Source organism: Pyrgilauda ruficollis, unplaced genomic scaffold (assembly GCF_017590135.1).
Source record: "Pyrgilauda ruficollis isolate IOZ18807 unplaced genomic scaffold, ASM1759013v1 scaffold3, whole genome shotgun sequence".
Lineage (NCBI taxonomy): Eukaryota > Metazoa > Chordata > Aves > Passeriformes > Passeridae > Pyrgilauda > Pyrgilauda ruficollis.
The window spans coordinates 9,830,642-9,852,841 of NW_024524377.1; the positions used below are offsets into that span (position 1 = coordinate 9,830,642).

At 43.6% G+C, this 22,200-nt stretch overlaps 1 protein-coding gene across 1 annotated transcript in view; it reads right to left on the minus strand.

The window, feature by feature from the left end:
* GLI2 (GLI family zinc finger 2) overlaps positions 1 to 18,637 on the minus strand; it is a 187,813-nt gene extending 169,176 nt beyond the window's left edge. Inside the window, exon 1 of the mRNA XM_041473464.1 lies at positions 18,584 to 18,637. The gene's annotated coding sequence lies outside the window, so the exon portion shown is untranslated. The remainder of the gene's footprint in view (positions 1 to 18,583) is intronic.
* Between the last annotated feature and the right edge of the window lie 3,563 nt (positions 18,638 to 22,200).

A 22,200-nucleotide genomic window follows, 5' to 3' on the forward strand; every position in this document is an offset into this window, starting at 1 on the left:
TAGATTAAGGTGGCAAACTTGAGGTAGCTTAGTGGTTATGCTGCTCTCCTGAGACGATGGGGCCTGAGCACACATCCACTCTTGGTCTGGATGTGAAAAGTAGTTCAAAGCAAAGCTCTCCTCTCCAGGAGTGTACTCTCACCACAGCCCTCAGCAATGGGAATGCAATGAAGACACAATTGTTTTGACATTTCGCCACATACAAAATTCCCCATGAAAACCATCCACCAAATTAATCCAGTTCTGAGGAGACCAAAACTGCATTTTTCAGCAAGAAAAATATTCCTCCCCATGCAGAGGAGAATGAAACCCTTCAGCAGTTCTTTCTTCCCACAGACTGAGAGAGGATATAATTCAGAAATTTCCCTGAAGCGTATGGACACAGACCTCTTCAGGGACAGCACGAGCAATACAAAACACATTCAAGAACAATTATAAAAGACACTTTCGGCTCGTCTCATTTATGCTCCAAGAATGCCAGTGCTTTAAAGTTTTCTATCCTCCCTCTCTTCAACAAAATAGCCAAGTTTCCAGTGTGTGCTAAGTGCTACAGCTGCATTTGTTTCTCTATTTACATTAATCTGCCATCTTCCCTGTGCTACCATTTTAGTTGAGATAACTAACTTGTTTTACACAGCTAGTTAACCTAATTTTCTAATTTAGCCCATCTAGATTAGGAAAAGCAAAATGCATTCAAGAGTCACTCTTAAGCATAAAGAGTAGAGAAATGCACCTTTCCTCAGTTACTGTGGAGGACACTTTAAAATGACAGACAATGCAGTGTGTTCTGCCAGTGGGAAAGTGATCCTCTGACCTTAGTTTGCATTTCAAGTGAAGTGAAAAGCTGAAGAAGAAATGGGAGTTTCTAAAGAAAAAGTTAAGGTACAGTATTGTAGATTTATAAAAGATCATAGACCATGTGCATCAAGGGGAGCTTGTTTGTCCTGATTTCTTTGAAGCAAAGTGGGAGATTTCTTGGTGCAGAGCTGCAGCATAACTTTGATGTCTATTCCAGAGACCATAAGTGAACTAACCCCCAAAAGGTAACACTACAGCACCTGGATGGGAGAAGTGTGGAAGGTAAAAGAAGGTCCTGATCAAAGAGCAGATACTACTGACCTGGCCAAGCTTGCCAGGCCAGCAGGGCCATCTGGGCTGAGCTGTGGCTCAAGAGGTTGCTCACACCCCTGCCTTCATCACCACCACAACACCAGGAGCTGCTATGTCACACCCAGACTTGGTGCATGTGTGGAGAGGCACAGCAGCTTTGGTGTATGGTTTGCATGCCTCTGCATCAAATATATAAAACACAAAAGGCATGATTCAAAACTGTCCTTAATAAAGACTCTGGAAAACTCTGGCTTCTTCAGCAAACAGGGTTGTGCCCTAAACAGTGAGCAACAGGACTACTGCTGGAAAAGCAGCCCATGGCTTAATACATCACACTGTCAAAAAGCTTCTCCCATTATTCAACTGAAATTTGCCTTCTCTTAAATTTCATCCCATTACTTCTAGTTACACCCCATTGTGCCACTCTAAATAATTCTTCATAGCCTTGGTGTTTACACCCTTCAGATATTTGTAGATTTATATCTCAACCACCCCATTTGTCATCCTTTAGCCAAGTTATCTATATTCAGCTCTTTCGGTCTTCTCTTGTAAGTCAATCCTTCAAGCTCTCTTGTTACTTCTTTTTTTTCTCCTGAACTCCCTCCAATTTGTCAATCTCTATTGTAATGGAATGAAGCAGACCTGAATGCATTACACTTTCTGCAGTTACCAGTGCTGTGTCCTCAGTCCCATCTGCTGCCTCAGCACAGGACAAGCAACCAAACCTTTTTTTTTTTGGGGGGGGGGGGGGTCTTTTTAGGTTAAGAAAAGCAGCAAATTTGCAAGATCTTCATGCTCAGTTATTAATGCCCAAGGACCTAGGTATCCCAATAGATGCTGCATCCTGGATGTCCACTCCACTGGATTTTTTCCTCCAGATAATCCAGTTGTTTTTCCTACTTGAATCCCATTTTGAAGGGTTGTGCTGCTTCTTGCATGGTCTCCACAAGTCACCTTCCCCAGACACTGAGTCTGCCTGCCATGCTGCTTCCACACTCGAGGATTTATTTCTCCATCCAGGATGCCACAATGGAGAACTCCTTCACCATCATTTCCACTAGTTTACCAGGTGCCCTCACAGAGCATTCCTATGATTTTCTGATTCCACCAGACTTTCAGTTCAACAGGAAATGGGACACCAAACCTATGCAGGGCTGGTGTTACAAACCTCTGTGCTAAATCATGTGTTCTGCCTTCCACAACAGCCCAAATAATCACAGAACACAGTGCCCTGCGGGACTCCAGTGCAAAATGAAGCACAAACAGATGACATTCCTCCAACATGTGCATCTCCATAAAGCCAGCGTTGTTTCTCCCTGTCCTGTGAACATGTCTTGCTGCACTGCTCCTTCAACAAAACTGTCTGGACAAATCAGAGGAGGACTGCTGAAAACAGCTGACAGGGGTTAAAACCACAACTGAACAGGTTCTCATTTGTGCAAGCACAAACCTCACAGCAGGACAAAGGCCCTGGAGAATAACCCTGGGAAGCAGAACTTGTGGCTGGGGAGGCACTCAAATCCCCTCTGGTGACAAGGGCACCCTTTTGAAGGGTAAAGAGCAAAGGCACATATGACTTCTAACTGAAGAGCTGCCTTTCAGCTTTCCTGGCTACTGCTGGTCTACCTGGAAGGAAACTGAGTGCTTTTCTCGACTGTGCTCTGATCTGTGTGAACATCCCCAGTTTGAGAAGATATCCCATAAATCTACAGTTCAGGCGTACAGCAGATGGGCACTCACATCTCTTCAACACATTCACGCTGTCTAATATTAACACCACGTCTTCACCACATAACTTTTGAAGAGAAAAGCTATTTTGCATACCTATTAAAAATAGTAATTCTCCTCCCTAATTGTAACTTTCATGTAGCATCTAAAATCATCAGATCACAGTGCTGCAGAAAACCATCTAATAAGAACTCAGACGCACTCTATTACAGGCATGAATGATAAATTCTGCTTTTAAGATTACATATACCGTCAAGTTATTCTAAAGCTCAGCTTTGTACAAACAACAACAAAGCAAAAGTCTTCAAAAACTGTGAAAGACAGCGAGGTCCTGAAGCCATGTCAGAGATGCATTCAAAGCCAGGTGGGACCGATCAGCTCCAGTTCAAGGCCTCTCTCCCCACAGCAGAAAGCGTGGTGGGGAAGGACAAAAGCTGACCCCTCAGGGAACAGCTATAAAAAGCATCCAAAAAACACACAGCAAGCTCTGGCAAGAAGTTTGCATTTGCCATCACTTAAATTAACAGCAAAGGAATCCCCAGGAGGGAGGAAATTTGGACTCTGTCCAACATGCAAGTGTGCTGTGTGAGGAGCTGTGGGGGGAAGAAAGAGCCACAAACAAGCACTGTGGATTCAGAGGAAACCAACACAAACTGCCAGCAACTCTGAACCCTTATAAAAGGCAGAAGTTTGGCTTTACTACACTGACAGGCATCAGGAGAGAAGTTTATTGCAGGTGATCACAAACAGAATTGCCACTGTCAGTCATCAACTTTCCATAAGCTGTCTTTAGAAAACAAAGTCTTTTATATTTAAAAAAAAAAATTCAACAAGTTATCTTACAGTATCTCAAGAATTTATGAAAAATGAAACAATCAAAAATATCACAGTTGGCAACATAGCTAATGTAACACTGGGAACAGTTCCCTTGCTATCTTACACATTGAGTTGTTATCTATACCTACACCACATGCAGGTCATGCTGACTTCCAGAAGACTCAAATCCCAGTCAGCACTTACTTAGCTTATGACACAAAGGATAGCTGCTCCACTCTTCCATAACGGCCTAAAGAGTTATGATGTATTTTGGATTAAGTCCTTCTAAAACACCTAAACAGATGGGGGTTTTTACCCCACAAAAGTCATTATTAAGTTAAGAAGTAATTTGGTCATGTAAGTTTAACTTAAGCTAGTAAATCAAATAACATCTTTCTAAAAGCAGTAAAGTGTTCAGAACTTAATCCATTTAATTCCTGTTTATCCCCTTGGCACCTAGACTATTTTTATTCTAGACACTTTTGCCATAATAAAAAGTTAATAAAAAAGCACAAGTAGTCAGACAAGTTACAGAAATAATGAAGACTGGTTTCCTACAGGTTTGGTGTCTTACTTCCCTTCTTTCCCCCACAGTATTTTCCCAGCTGCCACCAGATTGTCTGTGCATCTGTCTCCTTGGGACTCCTTCATGTCCCTTAACTACTCATGAGCCAATTGCCTGCTTGGGAGCCTACTGTGGTTTTGTACCAGCCTGCAGGTCTAGCAGAGTAGAGAGCTGGTAACATCACGTTCCAGCCTCCTCTTCTGCTGGGGCACCGGCTCTTCTGCTAAAGAGAACCAATTTAAGTCAAAGATCTCCCTTGTAAGAATAGACAGTGAAAGTTTTATGAACTTCCTGCATAGTAATGCAATAGTTTTTCTAAGATAACCCACACAGGTATTGTTATCAACTAGAACTGTAATACACACATGTCCCACAAATGCCCTGAAAGTAAGGTGATCTTTGCAGGCCACAGGAAGGGCTCCCTCAGATAAGAAAAGGGCAGGGAACGCACTGCTTTCTGAGAAGCCCCATGGGAAATAATCAAACTTACAACCAGTTCTTTCATAAATCAAGGGGATCAGGTTCAAATAGCTTCTCATGTACCACCATGACAAGTGTCACAAAGGAAAGGTCTGTCCCAACCATGCAAATCCTTAGCACGGTGGACATTTCCAGTTTATAGGAATCATCTCGAAATGCCCCTGCCTACTTGTATGCAGACAAAGCACAGGGAAGCACAGTGTCTGTCACTGGTTGTGGAAGGCTGCAGGGTAAGCCACCATTCTGCTCCAGCACAAGCTCTGCATGGTTCCAAGGCACAGCTCCAGATCTAACACATCAGTACAAAAAGGTCACAGGGGTCCACGTGAGAGGCAACTGGTAACACACAAGGCAGGACGTGCCCTCCTGGTCACACGTGGCCTCACAAAGCAGTTATCACTCGCTAGCTCTTTGCTATGAACCTGGGACGTAAAGAGCAGCCCTGTGCCCTTGGTGAGGGGGCCAGAGCTGCAACATTTACTGGTATTTCTAAGGGACTAAGCTGTGGGTCCTGAGTGAGCTAGTGGGTGAAGTGGCTAAGCCACCATCCACCATATTTGAGAAGTTGTGGTACTCTGGTGAAGTTCCCACTGACTTCAAGAAGGGAAACACAGCACCTATTTTTCCTCCCCACAGATACAAGCAATACAGTCAACTCTGTACACAGGAGTCTCTCTGCCTTACGCTGGTGGTCCCAGCACAGCCACTTGCTGTGTCCCTGCAACACAGCTGGGTTGCTGAGTCCAGCTGAACACTGCAGCTCCCCAGGAAACACGAGGGACTGGTGAGGAAGGAGGTCCCAGGAAAGCAGGAGTTGTCAAATTGATCTGAGACACAGCCCAGTGGAAAACCCTGAACTTGTGTGGGATGGTACCAGGTTTCTTTCGGAACACAGTACATCTCATCATTCAAGCATCACACTCATAATTATACCTAAACATGAAACACAAACTTTCTATTATTGTTTTCATAGAAAACAAATAAATCTTTCATTTCTACTGAAAAGAGAATTACAAGCCAAACACGCTTAAGACACAGGCTGTGATCCAGCCTTCCAACATGGATTCAAATCTAAGCTTTTGTGTGCAATCAGTGAGCAGACTCATTCAGTCCCCAGTATGACCAGTCCACTTGCAAACTGGGATATCAGATGGCACACCCAGCACCTAAGCTCATAGGTGGAAATACCACCTACAATTACAAGGTACAGCTGGATGCAGGTACTTGCATAAATCCCATTCATGGCAGTGTTTAAAAAAAAAAACAACCAAAAAAAACCCCAAAAAACCCCAAACAAACAAACAAACAGGAAAAACGGAAGGAATACAAATTAAGTATGATGCATTTTCAGCAGTGGTCTAGCTAGCTACACATAGGTGTGATGCATGTACAATCCCTTGCACCATCTGCTCTGGTCTTCCCAGCCCTATCCTTTATCCTAACATTATTCCCCAGGAGTTTCTTGCTTATCAGAGATGTGATCTGCAGTTCTGCCACTGGACCAATTCAACACTCTTTTCTGCAGAAACTCAAGCAGTGGCTTTCCCGGGTAGCCCTTTTTTCCTTGGTACAGTGAACTTAATAGAGATGTCGAGCACAAGCGCTGGCTGCTTCCTACCCCTGCTGAAATTGGGAGCAGACCTCCTGCAAGGAGGCAGCCCCAGGGAGCAGCTCTAATGCAAAGCAGCCTTTACCATTCACGAGAGCCGCAGCGCCAGGCTGCTGCTGCCAACTTTTCTGCCACGTTCATCCTGGCACTGCAGATCAGGAGGAGGAGCGGCATCCCGTGGCCACACTGCCGGAGTGACACCCACGCACCCGAGGGGTGGCTGGACTCTGACTTCCCATTTGAGCACAAGTTGGTCGTAAGTCGGAAAGCTCCACTGCTGCAGGCTGGGAGGACGGGCAAAACAACATTTTAGAGGCAAATGCCCTAGGAGCCACGCTCGTCACTGACGGAACCCAAGAGATCTGGATTAATTTGCCTTTTTGCTTTCAGTTTACTTTTTGCGACCTCACAGTAAACCGCTTAACCTTGTAGGCAATAAAGTGAGATGCCAGCATGTTCAGCTCATACTACTCACACTATGCTCTAATCCAGTTTGCATGTCCAGTCCTGTCATGAGCTGGAGGAAACATTAATCCAAGACAGTAGAAAAGAAGGAGTAAAAAATTGTTTCTGGAAATGCAATTATTCTAATGGCAAACTGTGGAGGTTTGTTATCTAGACCCACAGCTGAGTTAAACTGAAACATATTATATTTCATGAAAAAAAAGTTTTAACCATATGTTTAGTCATTTGTGAGCTCTTGATCCTAATGCACAACATAAGCTGCAATATCAGTGTCAAAAGTGCCTGATTTAAAGCGTAAGAGGCAGAGTTACATGAAGTCAAGTTAAAATCATTTCTGCAAGTTTGCGGGCAGAGACCTTCACATGGAGTGACAGGTACAGGGGAACACATCCTGGGGTCTGCACCAGACAGGGGGAAAGGAAAGTTTTTTCATTAAAAGTTTTTCTGTGAGATTGGCTAGGGGGAAGATGATATAGCTGGGGGGGAAGACTGAGACAGCTAAAGAATAACACATGGTAGGCTTTCAAAACATACAGCAACATGTGACATTCGTCTGCAAGTCTGGCGCTGAGGAGCCTGTGGTCTGGCAGCAGAGAGAATTTCTGCTTTTTATTTCTTAAATCATTGCAGGCATTTGAACTAAACCCCCCACCTAATAGTCTGAGGGGTAGAACGTAAAATCAGATTTTACGTACCGTACTTTCAGTCAGCCATTTTCTCAGCGGATTTTTATCCTCCAACTCAATTCCCACATCATTAAAGAGATGCTGTCTCTTTAAAACACAATGTGGTGCCGTGCCAAAGCCTGCAATAAGAATCACTGGCACCAAAACAGTCAAAGCACACAGCTTAATTCTCTACTTAATAAGACAATTAAAGAAGAGTATTTGGATACAGCAGTCTGCAAGTACCAACACAGAGCACTGATGTCTCCAAAGGCATGTTGATCTGAAAGCTTTATCAGAAAGCATCTGTCACAACCAGATGCCATCAACACCTGAGAAAAGTGTGAAATTAAGTGGGTTAATGTGGCCGTGATACGCACAAAGGCTTGCACTGCCCAAGTCCCTATTTGTGAGCATTTAAGAGGGTGCAGGATAAAGTGCCCAGATGTAAAATTGCTCATAGATTAAAATAAATTGAAATATATGTATACAGCTACATCTGTTAAAATAGAGTCTTGTGCAAATTACTCAAATTACAATGGAATTAAGAGTGCTGCGTACTTTGAGTATTCATTGCCATAACCATAGAAAGGCTTAGAGCAAGGCTGTTTTTAAATACTGTGCCTGGACAGATGCATTAATACATGTAGATGAATTGGGGTACAGAGACTAACACAGGCACCAGTGATGGCTCATATGGACTCCCTTGACCATATCTGCCTCTGAGTTTCCAATCAGGTAATTCTCAGATGTCATCTCCTAGCAGGCTTCATCATGCAGAGCTGAACCAAAGCTAGAGAGAAAGATAACAGCAGTGACATATGAACTAATTAGTCATTTGATTAGTTGGCAAGAAGACAAGGTCCTGCAGTTCTGTGACCTAAAAATGCCACTGATGACCTTAAAACTCCATCTCAAGGGTGTCTGGAAATCTGTAACCTCCAGGGAGAGAGAGAGAGAAATGGGTGATGCCTAAACTGCATTAGCTCACATAAGATGTTGAAAGAGCACAGATGTTAAGCCAAGGATAGGTGTGACATTTGAAGCACTCAGCCAGCAAAAGAGCACCTGCAGCACTGCACTCTGTTTGAACTGCTGCACCAAGGACTCCCAGTCCAGCCTACATGGGAGGTTTGTGGGACGAGTGGTTTAGCACACCCAGAAAGCACACCAGGACCACAGACCTCATCCTAGCAACCCAGCAACACACAGCAAGAGAGGAAAAAAATAAACCAGATAAAAACCCCCAACTGCTCCCCATTCATTAGAGCAGGGCTAACAGCCTGCCAGTCCCAGGCAGCAGCCCCTGGGCTGCACCACCCAGGCCAGGAGAAGAGGAGAGGAAAGGAGGGAGAAGTCACTTTGAAGAATTCTGAGTGGTTGCCTTCTTCACTTCCACTGGAGGGTCCTACACTTCACTGGAGATCTGATTCTGGTAAACTCCATGAATGCACTAGCTATTCCACATGCAGTAGCAGGAGGAGGGAGTGGGGTGATGGCAGGAGGCTGCAAAGTTGCATCTTCAGCAGCAAAGGAGGAAGACACCAAAATGACCAGGGTTAGGGGTCCCAAGCTGTTCTGTGACCCCTTCCTCCAGCCTGACAGCTGCAGCATGTCATCACCTGACTGCACCCAATGCACTAAAAATTTCCAGCCTAAACTGAGGCAGTGCCTCCCTGGAAAGCCACCACCTGGTACAGAGGAACCCACAGCGACCAGAAATGGGCCAGCCCAAAGTGGGCAGCAGAAAAGCAACACAGACTCACAAGCAGTGAGTTCCTCTCTACCAAGAAAGCCCATCTCATCTCCCACCTTCAACAGCTGGGATGGAGTCTGATTCTTGGGTGTCTCTATACCCTGAGAAGAGATTAAAGGAAACAAATGCATTGGCAAAGATGCCCCTGCCATCTGCACCTTGGAAATGCCCTCTGCAATGGAGAAGAGGCAGACCCCTCACCCTGCACGCTCCTGGGAGAATGGCGCAACCTCCAGCAGCTGCCAGCACTGCCCCGTTTCATCCCCATCCTCTCCACACAAATCTAGACCTGCCTTTCACCACCCACTTCCCCCATGTGCTTTGACCCAGAGGGATGAAATCACCTCCAGCATCAGTGAATTTCTCAGAAGTCCAACACATAGTTTAAATTTTACCAACCCCTGCCAGAGGCCTTGGAGTAAAATGCAGAAGTAGGAACATTTTCTCAAATAGGAAATGGAGATTTAGAGTGCTGCAGCACGGTCTCTAAAGAAGTGCAAGCTTTGCTGGGATAATGCAACCTCAATATGCATAATGTTTACCCCTCATTCCCTTTTCTCTGAAGAAAATGGGAAAAATACCCCAACAGCACACACAATAAATCAAACATGAAAAAACTGGCCATGGACATGGTTCAGTAACACATGTGCTGTGCTCAGCCCTGTGTTCCCTTACAGCTCTCAGAAGCAGCGAGCAAAGTTAAGAATCCAGTTACTGCAGTTACAAAGAAATTTAAGGTTTCCAAATCTGACTTATTGTCAGTTGAAACAAAACCTCAAAATGCTGAAATTCTCCACAAAAGGAATTCTAAAACAATCACTTGGAGTCCACTGGAAAAGCAATTATATTGCTACTGTATTTCTTACAATGGAATTATACTTAAAAATTCTAAACAGAAACTTACTTCAACACAAAGCATGTAAAACAATGAATTGTTAACACTCTCAGAAAAATCCTCCATCTCTTTTTTCTGCAACTTTTTTTACAACATTGACCTGGTTTTGTAGAAGATTTTAGTGTTGAATGACGCCAGATATTGGAATATGATTCCATCAACGAATCCTAGCCAGGAAATACCAAAGCTGGGGTTGCCAAAGCAACATAATTAACTTGATCACGGTACATACACTGTGTGCCACTTCCCAAACGGCCCTTTAACACCCAGCTAAATCCTTGGCTTGAATGGCTCATCCGAATGAATTTCTCCTCCAAGTTCCTCAAGAACACAGAGCAAAAGGAGAAGTTGTCAAAATTACTAAAAGCCAAGTACCACTCTGCTCCCTGGCCAATAGTCCCCTGGACTTGAAGAGGTCAAGGAGCAATTCTTGAGCCTGCTGCCACAACTATGAACTGTAGCAATCATAGAAACACATGACTCTCTTGAATTTTATAAAAATTCACTTTTAATTCACTGTTACCAAATTTAAGAGGTTTGATTCTTTTATGTCATTAGCAGTAAAAATTACTACCGTTCGGGCAGGGAGGCCTGAATGCTGGTGCCAAACCTTGATCCTGGGGCCACAAACTTCAAAACCTGAATATGCTGTCACTAACTCAATGTGTACAATGTATCAAAAATAAGAATCTGCCTGTTCATTTGGAAAAAAAAATAAAGTAAGAAACAGAAAAAAAATTGAGTGATGGGCTTTCAGCCTGTCATCAGACCACTGTGACCTCAATTTTTGAGAAATAAAGTCAAAATCTATTCTTATCTTCAGAGATTCAAGATGTATTTATGTGTCAAACTTTCTCCCCCTTGTCCTTAGCCTTTGGGAAGCACACTAAAAATTATATCAAAGCCTGAAAACCCTGCGATCACATTCACATTCACCTCTGACCCAGGATGCCTGCAGCTCTCACCAGCTCCTCAGTGCATCCTCACCACGCGGCCAAGGCGGCAGGACTGGGAGCAAATGGCTCAGGATGAAATAAAGGCCACTTTGCATAGCAAAATTGTGCTGCCCTGCTCAAATTCTGAAGGCCAAAAAAGTTTTCTTTGGCAGTTTTCTGCTTCTTTGTATCTGTGAAGGATATTTCACCACCATCTTCCTCTCCTTACATACAAATATTTGATTATTCTCTTTGAAATGTCTCTGTAACATCTACAGGCATAGGATGCCGAATGCAAACACTGATTGATTCTTTCTTAGCCATCAAATGTGCTTACACAGCAACTACACACAGCAAATGCACACAAATCTCACATTTCACGTTTTAAAATATGAACATGCTGTGGTTTTTTTTTTTACTCAAACATAATGAATGAGCTTAAATATTAGAACTTGAAATTATTAAGTAAATCATGGCACCTGTAAAGCTTTTATTTGCATAACATTAATTCTTGATGGCATGTAAAACAAATTCATCACTCTCACTATATTGTAGTCTGATTTATGTTAGAATTGGAAAAAATAAAAATCTTGAGCACAAAATTATGTTGGCAGGATGTACGTGCTTTTCGAAGCACAAGATTTTTTTCTTTTCTGAAGCATCAAAACAACTAAATTATGGGAAAGAGGGCTGGGAGAAAGCATCTTTAAAAATGAATAACATACTAGCGTCACACATACACACTCTACAGTTATTAATGTCAAGCATGGTGAAGATACTCTAGAAAATCATTACCATTCATAGCTACTAACAGCCATTAAATTTCAATCAATTCAACTTAACACAAGTGTACTTCAGCAGCCCTTACAGTTCCTTACAGAGGTGGCTCAGAAAGTCCTGTCTGACTTATTGCATTGTCCCCCGCACAAAGGGGCATTGCTGAGCATCGCTGTGAAAAGGAGCGAGCTTGGTGTTGGCAACTGATGCTCTTTTAACACGGCTGCAATCAACAGACCTTGCTTTTAAAGACGGTGTGATAAAAGGGCTCTAATAGAGCTCCTCAGGTCAGCATGGAGGGGAGAAACACACTGATTCTAGCTAGGAATGCCACTTCCCAAGCTGAAAAAAAATAAGTGCTGAGATGTTTTCAAGGGGTTTTCAATGAATTTTAGTGACAGAATCAAACTGCTTAACACAGTGCTAAACAACTTCCAGGCGATCTGCTTGCTAGAACAGAATACAATCACTAAATATACATTTAAACAAAACAGGATTTAACTTCCAGAGCCTGGATATTTAAAGCTCCTAGTGATAAATATAAGCCACAGCACTGTAATATTACAGAATCTCCAGTCTTCTGAATTGCATTTTGTAACACGGGAAGTTTTTGCACTGCCACTGCAGGAATTAAGCTGTGCAGCTAACCATCCCTTGCAGATTCTGGGAAGAACCAGCTGGTCCCCTGCTGGGGGTATTTGCCACTCATGGCGGGGTGGGGGACTGTGACCACAGGATGCCCCTCTCTGAGGGGCTGGACCCACACCGCCTTCTGCCGTGCAGCACAGAGAAGGTGTCTTCCTCTGGAGAGATTGCATTAGTGTCAGGTGAGTGGGTTATCTACACTAAAATCCTACATTTCACAGGGGATAGGAGACGTTTTATTACTCTTTCCCTCCCACACCCCTTCCCCCCGGAAGCCCAGATTTTTCCAGCAGGGTTCATTCTGCTGGGCATTAAGTCCTTTCCCAAGATTTACAGGCAGCTGAAGCTTGCAAGTGTCTACTCCTACAGAACAGAGAGTCACTCCATGCACAGAAAAACAGATGTGCCACCACCGTAGCTGAAATTAGAAGCTCAAGTCCAGAGTCCCTTTTGTGGATTTTAGATCATCCCTTAGAAGTATCAGGATTGATGCTACTATTCATTGGGAGAGTACTTGGGACTGTTCTACAGAACTCTATGGTTTTGCTTCCCCTGGGATTTAGACTTAGCATTTAACATGGGTTAGCAGTAAAGTTCTTTAGAACCAAGAAACATCCAAGTAATCTCTCAGGCAGATATATGCTTAATTTTAACTCATTTGCCTACACTTACAAGCTGCACTAAATGAAATGAAATTAATGTTAAAAGGGACATTTATTGAAAAATCTTCCAGTGACAAGTTCAGAAAGTGCCAGAGTTCAAGTAAATCGTTCCATGGAAAATGTTAGCAAAGCTTAATCATACTGGAAGCCACATTTAATTACAGCTTTTTAAGTCCATCTGGGAAAAAAGAAGCGACTTAAATATGTCACCTGAGATGATCTAGATACTGAAACTATTTGTAAGTTAACAAAAGCATTTGCATCACAAAGCGCTCTGGGGCAGCACCACGGCAAAGCAGATGTGTAATGAGCAAGGATCACAGCACCAACACAATCAGGATTGTAAATAACTACTACTAATCTGCAATCATTTAAATTTGGATTTAATTGCTAGGCAGCAAATACATTTAATTCCTGAAGAGGTAAATGCTCTGCCGAATACACACTTAAAGGTATTTAGTGACAGAAGCACCACAATCAAGAATCCAAATGTCAGGAAGGCAGAGAAAAGCCAAGGAGCAGAGCTGGGGCTGCCATGAGTTCACAACTTTAAACAAACTTTTCCCTAGAAGAGAATTAATAATGTGGCCATCCCCACTGTACATACTGTAACTGCTGCAGGAGTGACACAATGAGGCACATGGGAGGCAAGAGGGTAGTGACTATAGAACAAAATTCAATCTAGTGACTAATGAATAAAAAGTTCCTTTTATTTCTCAGTTGTTTTTGGTTCATTAAATTTTCCACAGATTTGCAGAGAAGAAAACGTGATCAATAAACCTTGACAAAAGTGAACATGTGAAATAGGCGAGAGAAAGGCACAGGAAGATAAAAGTGATATCCCGATCACAGATTTCAGAGGCAGATGACCAGAGCTCTGGGCTGCTGAATAATCTGAATAGACCATCATTTCTTTACAGCCTTTTACTTTCTTTTCCCTGACTGTTGGAACTCTTCATTCAATACAATAGTAAATGCACTAAAACTTTTTTTCTTATGCTAATGGTCGAAATCGGGCGCTCAGAGTTAAAACACACTTCCCACCAACTTGTTTTCTTAAAAAAAAAAAAAAAAATTAACCTATTCAAGTTAAACTAAAATGTCAAAGACAGCTTAAGGCTTACTCTCACCATTCCTCAAAATTAATGGTTTTCTCCCCAGTAGATACAAAAAGAAAAGACTTGAATAAGGATAAAGCTGCAAGACTCTTTTCATATGAAAAAGAACACTTAGAAAGTAAAAAGAAATACATCCAGTACAAAGATCCTGGTACCTACAGTTCTAATTTGTATTGTTTCCTCTTAGAATATTTATAATTGCAGAAAGGTGACAGCCAATCACAAAAAATTGTGAAACTCTAAGAAAAGATTCACCAGTGACTAATGTATTTGGGCAGTCATGCCCATGACAGTATCAGAAATGCTTCCACTCATTACAATAGGAGCCCAAGGGAGCCTATTTTCAATTTTTTTCTAATTTGGGTGTCCACTTCCAGGCACTGAGGCCTCTTTTTGCTGTGGTACTGAATATTCACAAATCCCAAACAGTTTTTACAGCTCTGACCTTCTGAATTAAAGGACAATTTTCCTGTTCGCTTTGTGCAACACTTTTCATCTTTAGTGCATTTGGGTTCACTTTGTTTCTAAGAAGTTAAAGATTATGTGTTGTGGTTTTACAGTACCCAAGAGTGAACAAACAAAAGTTCTGTGGCCTCTCCTGGACTACACACATCGAACATGTATTCACTCCCAACTGGAACTGGTCTGTAGAAAATTTGACCTGATTACCCACTATTTCCATTCCAGTCACTTGTTCACAAGTGAAACATGCAATTTTGCCTCTTCAACTATCAAGATTGCCATGCAAGATGCAATTTTCATTCCTTTTACATCAAACACCAGTTAGTTTCTAGAAGATGCGTATATATGGGATCTGCTGTATACACAGGTCATGAACTGTGTATATTCCATGCATGCACACCAAAGTGTGTACATACATGCAGATATGCACAGGCACACATGTATTATCTGCCTAACACAATGGCTTCTTGCTGCCATTCATACGAGGATTCATTCTTTGCTGTTATTTTATTTAGTGTTGGATTAATTAATTCCCAAATACCTACAAGTTGTTTTGGTTTTCTTTAAAAAGGTCCTGGCAACAGAGCTGAAGCAAACCCTAAATACCACTTAATGCTTTGTGGCAAGTTGTCCAAATGTGCAACTGTTTAAAATATTTACCCAGGTACATAAGGGGGTTGTGCAGCTCTCGAACAATGCCCTGGAATCTTTCCCATCAGCAAGAAAGCGGACAAAAAGCAGAGACTGCTTAACCTCAATGCCTCAGCAGCAAGTGAGAAGTGCAAATATTGCATTTCTATAAAGCCCTAGAAGCTTCATAGAAATGGAGTGGCAACTAATTAGTTTGATGCTATAGTCACAACTAATGTTCCTAAGTAGCTTCTTTGAAAAAACTCACTGCCTTGAAATCCTCGGCCAGATTATTAAGTGGAGGCTTTGTGATGGGGCAATAGATAGGTGTTTGCTCCACAAATACATACAGATTTTGGTAACTGCTTACTGAATCCACTGCCTTCACTAATCTGCACTGGAAACTTCACTATGAACAGAGCACTTCTCAGAGTACAAAAGCATGAAGTATCTGTGTACCTTTCAGACTACAGGGCAAACAACTGGCTTACAGTAGGCCACCAAAAACAGGGGCAGGCAGTTAACCAAGTGTCTTCTGTACTTGCAGAGAGAATGAGAATATTGCAACTGCTGTTAGGTCATATGCTCTACCCTATCCTTTAATTTAAAAAAGATGGGTCCAGAGGACTGAAAAAATCAAACACTCTCAATAGAAATAAAGTATCAGGATCATGAAAAACGTATTTTCAAGTTAGACAAAGCTGTAGCGACCACATAACCCTTTCTGTATACAGCTAATCACACAGCCCCAGAGCCTGTGCAGCTTCTACACAACTGTGCCACTGAAAGGGAAGTTGTGGTATAAACTTGTAAGATCATTAGGATCACAGAAAACATAATCAAAAATGGTTCTTTGACATAGAAGTTCAAACTGGTTTTCAAAACAATGACAAAAATACTGCTCATTATATATATGCAGCCAGAAGGCTGTCTTTTCTAAATGTGACTTCAGTGTGACATTTGGGAATGCAAGCTGCTATGTATTGGATGTCTGAGGTCAAGTTCTATTCTCTTTTATCCAAGTATCACCTGGAGCAGCTTCAATGAAATTATGCTAGATTTATATTGACATATGCATCTAGTTCAAATTCTTCTATGGCTCTAATTTTTCTCTAATTGAATGACCTAACACAAATAGTATTTGTCCATCTGTATACATCCCCTTTGACACACTGAAGAAAAAAAAAAAAAAAAAGAAAGACATTGAAAGGAAGTTGGAAACAGTCCTCGAGATCTGTTTTCCTTTGAAGAACAGCAGTTGCATTTCTGGGCACTTCAAAGTCACATACTTTAAGCAATAACAACATTCAAGATGAAGTGAATCTTACCTAAACTTGCTTTAAAGATCAACTCTTTCACAAACACACACCAGAGGTTGGATATACACATACCTATAGATTAACAAGTTCATCTTCAGTCAATCAGGCACTTTGCAGTGCTACAGATAGGTCATGCTTTCAATCAAATGACAAATTTCCAGGAGTTGTTTACACTGGAAAAGCCATAATGAATTTCATTCGCTTCTTAAAAGTTGTCAGTTTTGCAATAACATTCAATACTACATTTTTATTGCAATTCAAAGTTTGACAGGTGTCACCATTTCCTGAAGTCACAGCCAAAATACAAATTACCATATCCACCCATCAGAAAAGCTGAACCAAACCAATTCACCAATTGTAGTTGCTGTATGCAGCAATTATCACGCAATTCAAACATCAGCAGCATAAACAATTAATTATTTAGCAATATCCTCTTTTCCAGGTGAATTTAGTTTCTTTTCTAATGAAGTTAATTTTATTAGGTTTAGTTTAGAACTTTGAAAAAACCAAAACAAAACCAACCCCAAAAAGACCTCCAAAGTTTTTCTTAAAACAAGGTAGCTAGAACAAGCAGATAAAATCAGCAAGTCTTATAACAAATCAGTCTATCCCACTTGTGTGTATTTTGAATTTCATGGCTTATTTACTTAACTTTTTTTGGCACCAACTTCACAGCACATGCCAATACAATATTTGTTTAAATGCTGTTTTACGCACATGCTAGTAACGCTTACTTTCAAATTCTTGTACATCCCAAAAGCCTCAGTTGAAAAAAAAAAAAAAAAAGAAGAAAGAAAAAGAAAAAAGAAGGGGATTGGTAGGGGGTAGACAAGGTTTTACAACTAGTGCTGTTTATCTGTGGCTGTAAAAATATAAACACCATACACCAATAAAATGCTAATTTCTGTAAGCACGAAGTTTTCCAGCACCTGGGGCAGTACGAAATGCGAAGGCAGCTATAGGAAGGCACAAGTTTCACTGGCCCGGCCGGCGGTGACCCCCTCGCCTGGACATTTGGCCACCCGGGCCACGTACCGGGGGCAGAGCCGGGTCCCGGCCCCGCGGAGCGGACACCGCACCGCAGCGCGCCCGCGGCCAAGCCGCAGCCCCGGCCCGGGAAGTTTTGAAGCCCTGGCTGCAGGTTAGCTAAATGAATAAATAAATAAATAAGCCCGTAAAGCTCGGAAAAGCCGGCAGCAGGACCACTGATAAATCACCCTAAGCCCCCGCGCTGGAAAAGTCAGGTTTCCCAGGAAATGATGGCAATCACTTGAGGCAGAAAAGGCATCTAGATGAGCCCATCTCCCTCCCCTCCTCCCTGATTGTTTTAAAGCCACCGAGTCCGGGGGAAAAACTCTCAACTCTCTAAGTCCTTAATAGGATTGGAGTCCGGGTCTCTCCAAGCCGCTCCTCATCACACAGGGATCAAGTTGCAGCAGGGAATTTTTTAAATTCCTCAGCAAATATACTTGTCGAAAGATTGCCCCTCCCGGATGGGGGGATGACAAGGAGGCGAGGGGGCAACTTCATTTTTCTTCTGAAAAAAAAAGACAAACTCAATTCTGGCTTTGGGGAGCTCTGCCGTCCTCCGGGAGCCAGGGCAAGGCGGTCCCGGCTGCAGCCCGGGGCTGGGACTGTCACCGCAGTCCCCGGGAAAAACAATGGCCGTGGAGGCACGGTCCCGGAGGGGTCTGGACGGGGAAAGGGGGGGACACACCGGACACACGCGCGGCCCCATCCTCCCCGCTCACCTGCGAGGTCGGGGGGACACACGGGACGGGTCCCCTCAGGCACCCGCTGCGAGGAGAGACCCTCACCAAACTGTACCCTCCCTCACACACACCCCCACCGGCGCAGGGCAGCTCCAACCAAAGCGGCAGAAGAGGAGGGGGGAAAAAAAAAGAATAAAAAGCACAATGAAAAGACACAATAAGCATCAACTTTACCCAAAAAGCGGAGCAGCAAGTTTTCAGCAGACGAGCGGTTGCCGCGGAGCAGCGCTGCTCCTCCGGACCCCCATCATAAACTTGGGGGAGGGGGGCGTGGGAGGGACTTTCCCTCCGTCCTTCCCTTTTGTGCCTCTCCCCCGCTCCGCTCCGCTCCTCGCCAAAAGCTGCCGCGGATCCCGGCGGCGGCGGCGCGGTGCTCTCCGGGCTGCAGCCGCGGAGCAGCTCCGCGGAGGCGGGCGGGGAGGGCCGGGGAGAGGGAGGGAGGGAGGGCTGGGGAGGGCCGGGGGCGGCGTGCAGAGGTGAGGGGCTCCTGCTGCCCATCCGCCCGGGCCGCCGGCGGGACACGGCGCGCACACGTACGCGTACTTTATGTATATAATAGATATACGCACACATGCACACACACGAGGGATGAAGTTGAGCAGCCTGCAGGAAGACGCTGGAGCGCTTTCAAGCCCTGACACAAGAGGAAAACTGGCTCTAGGGTCTGTTTTCTCTTCCACCCGCCCTTTAAGAAAAAAAAAAAAAAAAAAGGGAAATCTAAACCTTCCCACCCTTTTGGCGCGGGAGCAGCGCACCGCTCCGGATCTTCTCTCTCCTCCCCCAGCCCCTTTCATCCCAGATCGCCCCCTCCCTCTCCTCAGCGAACCGCACCATTTTGGGTGCGGGGCTTTCTGAGGGGCGCGGTGGGATCCGCTCCGCCAGCCCGGCCCCGCCGCGCCGCTCGGGAGCGCCGGGAGCCCCCGCACACCCCGCTCAGCTGGAGCACATCTGCAGCGAACCCACCACACAAATCCCCCTTCCTCGAGGAAAGCTGCCCCCTCCTCCCCAAACAGCACAAGTTTGGCTTGTGCAGATCCGCTCGCGCAGAGGCGGGGATGGAGCTGGGGGTGGTTTTCCTCAACTTTGGTGGTTGCTTTTTCCCCGAGAGTTTGCGCGACTTTTTCAAGCCCCCGCCACAGCAGGGCTGGAGGCAGCAGAGCTCCGCGGAACATCCTCGCACACGGGCGGCTTTACCCGCCCAGCAGCACGTAGGGGGAGAAACGCGTTCATTAAAGACTGTTCCCTAAACGCGATAAGCAAGCTCACCGGAGGTTGAATCTACTTCCATCCTCTTGTTTGGGGACTAAGGCTACGAGGAGGGGAGAAAGAATCTCCAGAAAGTGCCCCGCTCCCACCCCGAATATCTTCGCTTTTGCTCCGATCTACATTAAACAGCAGTACCAGTGAGAAACGCAGCAGCCTGAACTTGGACTTTGGCCAGGCTGGGCTTGTTATTTAAATTGTTTTGATTTCTTTGGCTATGGAATTTGTCAAAAGTTTAAAACACAACCAGATGCTGTTGGGAAGGGTCACTGCGCTGTACTCCAGAGCAAGCTCAAACTCGCCGTATCATCAGGGTATCTGACTCCGGCAGGATTATGGCCAGTACCATGGCAACCGCATGCCACATCAGCCCCCAGCTTCACTTTCAGTCCCTTGGGCAGTGTTAACATTTGCCAGCGGATTTGCCCGACACGCAGCCCAGGTCCGGGCAAGTGGAAAATGAGCACAAACCACTCAGAAACCTTCCTCTTCTAGCCTGTGCAAAGCAACCTGGCTGGACTGCTTCACACTACAATTTTAATCCTAAAAACCAGCTACCAATTTGGGTGCCTTCTATCTGAAATTTTGCACACATAGTTTTTTCTCATTTTTTTCTTTACTCTTCCCCCCCCCCCCCCTCTTATTTTCTGGATGTCATTAGAAGACTAGTATCAGAAGGTGACAACTGGCTCACCATGCACTCCCAAATACCATTAATTCCATTCAGATAGCCTGGGAAGGACTGTGAGACAGGTTATTTTGCCAACCAATACTGCAACTTGCAACTTTTTTTTTTTTTTGGTCAAAGTCTCACATTAATATGCACTCAGTTTTATCCAAAGAAATTCCCTCCTCTCTCCATGGTACACATGCAGTCGGTGCTGGCACAGCAGCACAACCTTACCCCATTCAAATGGACAATTTTGTGCTGAGAGGAGTTTCACTGCACCTACTACTGATGGGCACCATGCAAGGGAGAGGAGGCTTTGGTTACCAAAAGAAGGATCAAAAAAAGTCTTTGATCTCCAAAAACAAAGCTCACTTTTATTCCCAGGTTACTTTACTTGGGAAAGATGACCCAGCAGCTTGGGAGATAGGTTAGAATAACGGGGTTTTGGATGGATCAAAACGACAAACTGGCAAAACATTAACACTAGATATGTTCTAAATTCTTTCTGCACAGTTATAAACATGTGTACATTTAGACTGCTGGCCAAGAACATATTTAAAATCAAAAGAAGGAAGAATTAAAGGATTAATTCAGAGTTACGTAAAGAAGGACAGTTTTCCCTTCTAGAATTCTCACATGCCAATCTTATAGAAGATGGAGATTTTTAAGCCTGAATGGAAACTCCTCCTTTTTGTCTGAAGGATGACGGCTGGCGATGGCTGGTGACGGCTGGAGTTTTTTGAGAACTTTGAGTTGGCTTTTACATTATCTGCCTGCTGTAGCTCATCTATCCTTCCCTCTCCTGCTCTGCTCATTGAACTGTCCTCTCTTAATCTTCCATAGGTGTCCGAGATTAAATAGACGACAGAATGACTGACATTTGGTACACATAAAAGAACCAAAATATGAACAACGGGTCAAAGTGCAAACCTTCCCTCTTGTCTTCCCTCCTGCTCTTGTACAACTTGATAGGGATGAAACCAAGAAGGGATGTAAAGATATATGACAACGTGCACTTACTATATCTTGCTGTAGCACGATCATGTGGATATAGAAGGTACATTCCAAAGTGTTCAGGACTAAGGAAAGAGAGTCTTTTAATCACAATTTTAAAAAAACCCTCTTGCAATGATAAAAGATTGACATACCACCAGGTCGAGGATTGCTAATCTGGGATCTGTCCCATTTCTATTAGGTCAATTGAAAGAATCTGGAAGTTAGACTAGCCTCAAAAGGCACAAATGTAGCTACTAAAATATTTGATATAGTTCTGAAAATGGACTGTAATTCTTTATTAAAGTACATCTTAAAAGAAAATTGTTGAAAAACCAATGGGGAATGCTCCATTCTGTTCTGTTCATGTCTATAGAATTTATTTCTATAAATCTTCATAAATCCTTATGATAAATTAAAAGGCCCATTTGAGTATTCCAAAGGATACTCACAGGTAGAAGCTACCAGGAAAAAAAAAATCACATTTAAATATGCTTCTCTTTTAGAATGTAGAAAATAATTACATGTGGGATGATCACTAGGAGATAGAAGCCTAAAACCATGTTTCATGCAACTCATATCTTTATGATGCCTGGTTTAAGTCCAAGTGGGAAGTAGTACATGACCACTTCTGCCCTGATTTAAACAGCTGTACCAGCTCTGGGGTCAATGAAGTTGCACTGAACCTGAATGCACCTCGTATCTATTGAATGTAATTAATCACAGTGATATTTAATGAATTAACAATGTCACGTGTAATGCTGGCTCAGAATTTTACTGAGAATGGGAAAGATTTTTTGGCACAGTAAATTCCTTTCTTTTTTTTAAAGTTGCCCTCTTACCTGGGGGAAATGTAACTGTGGGT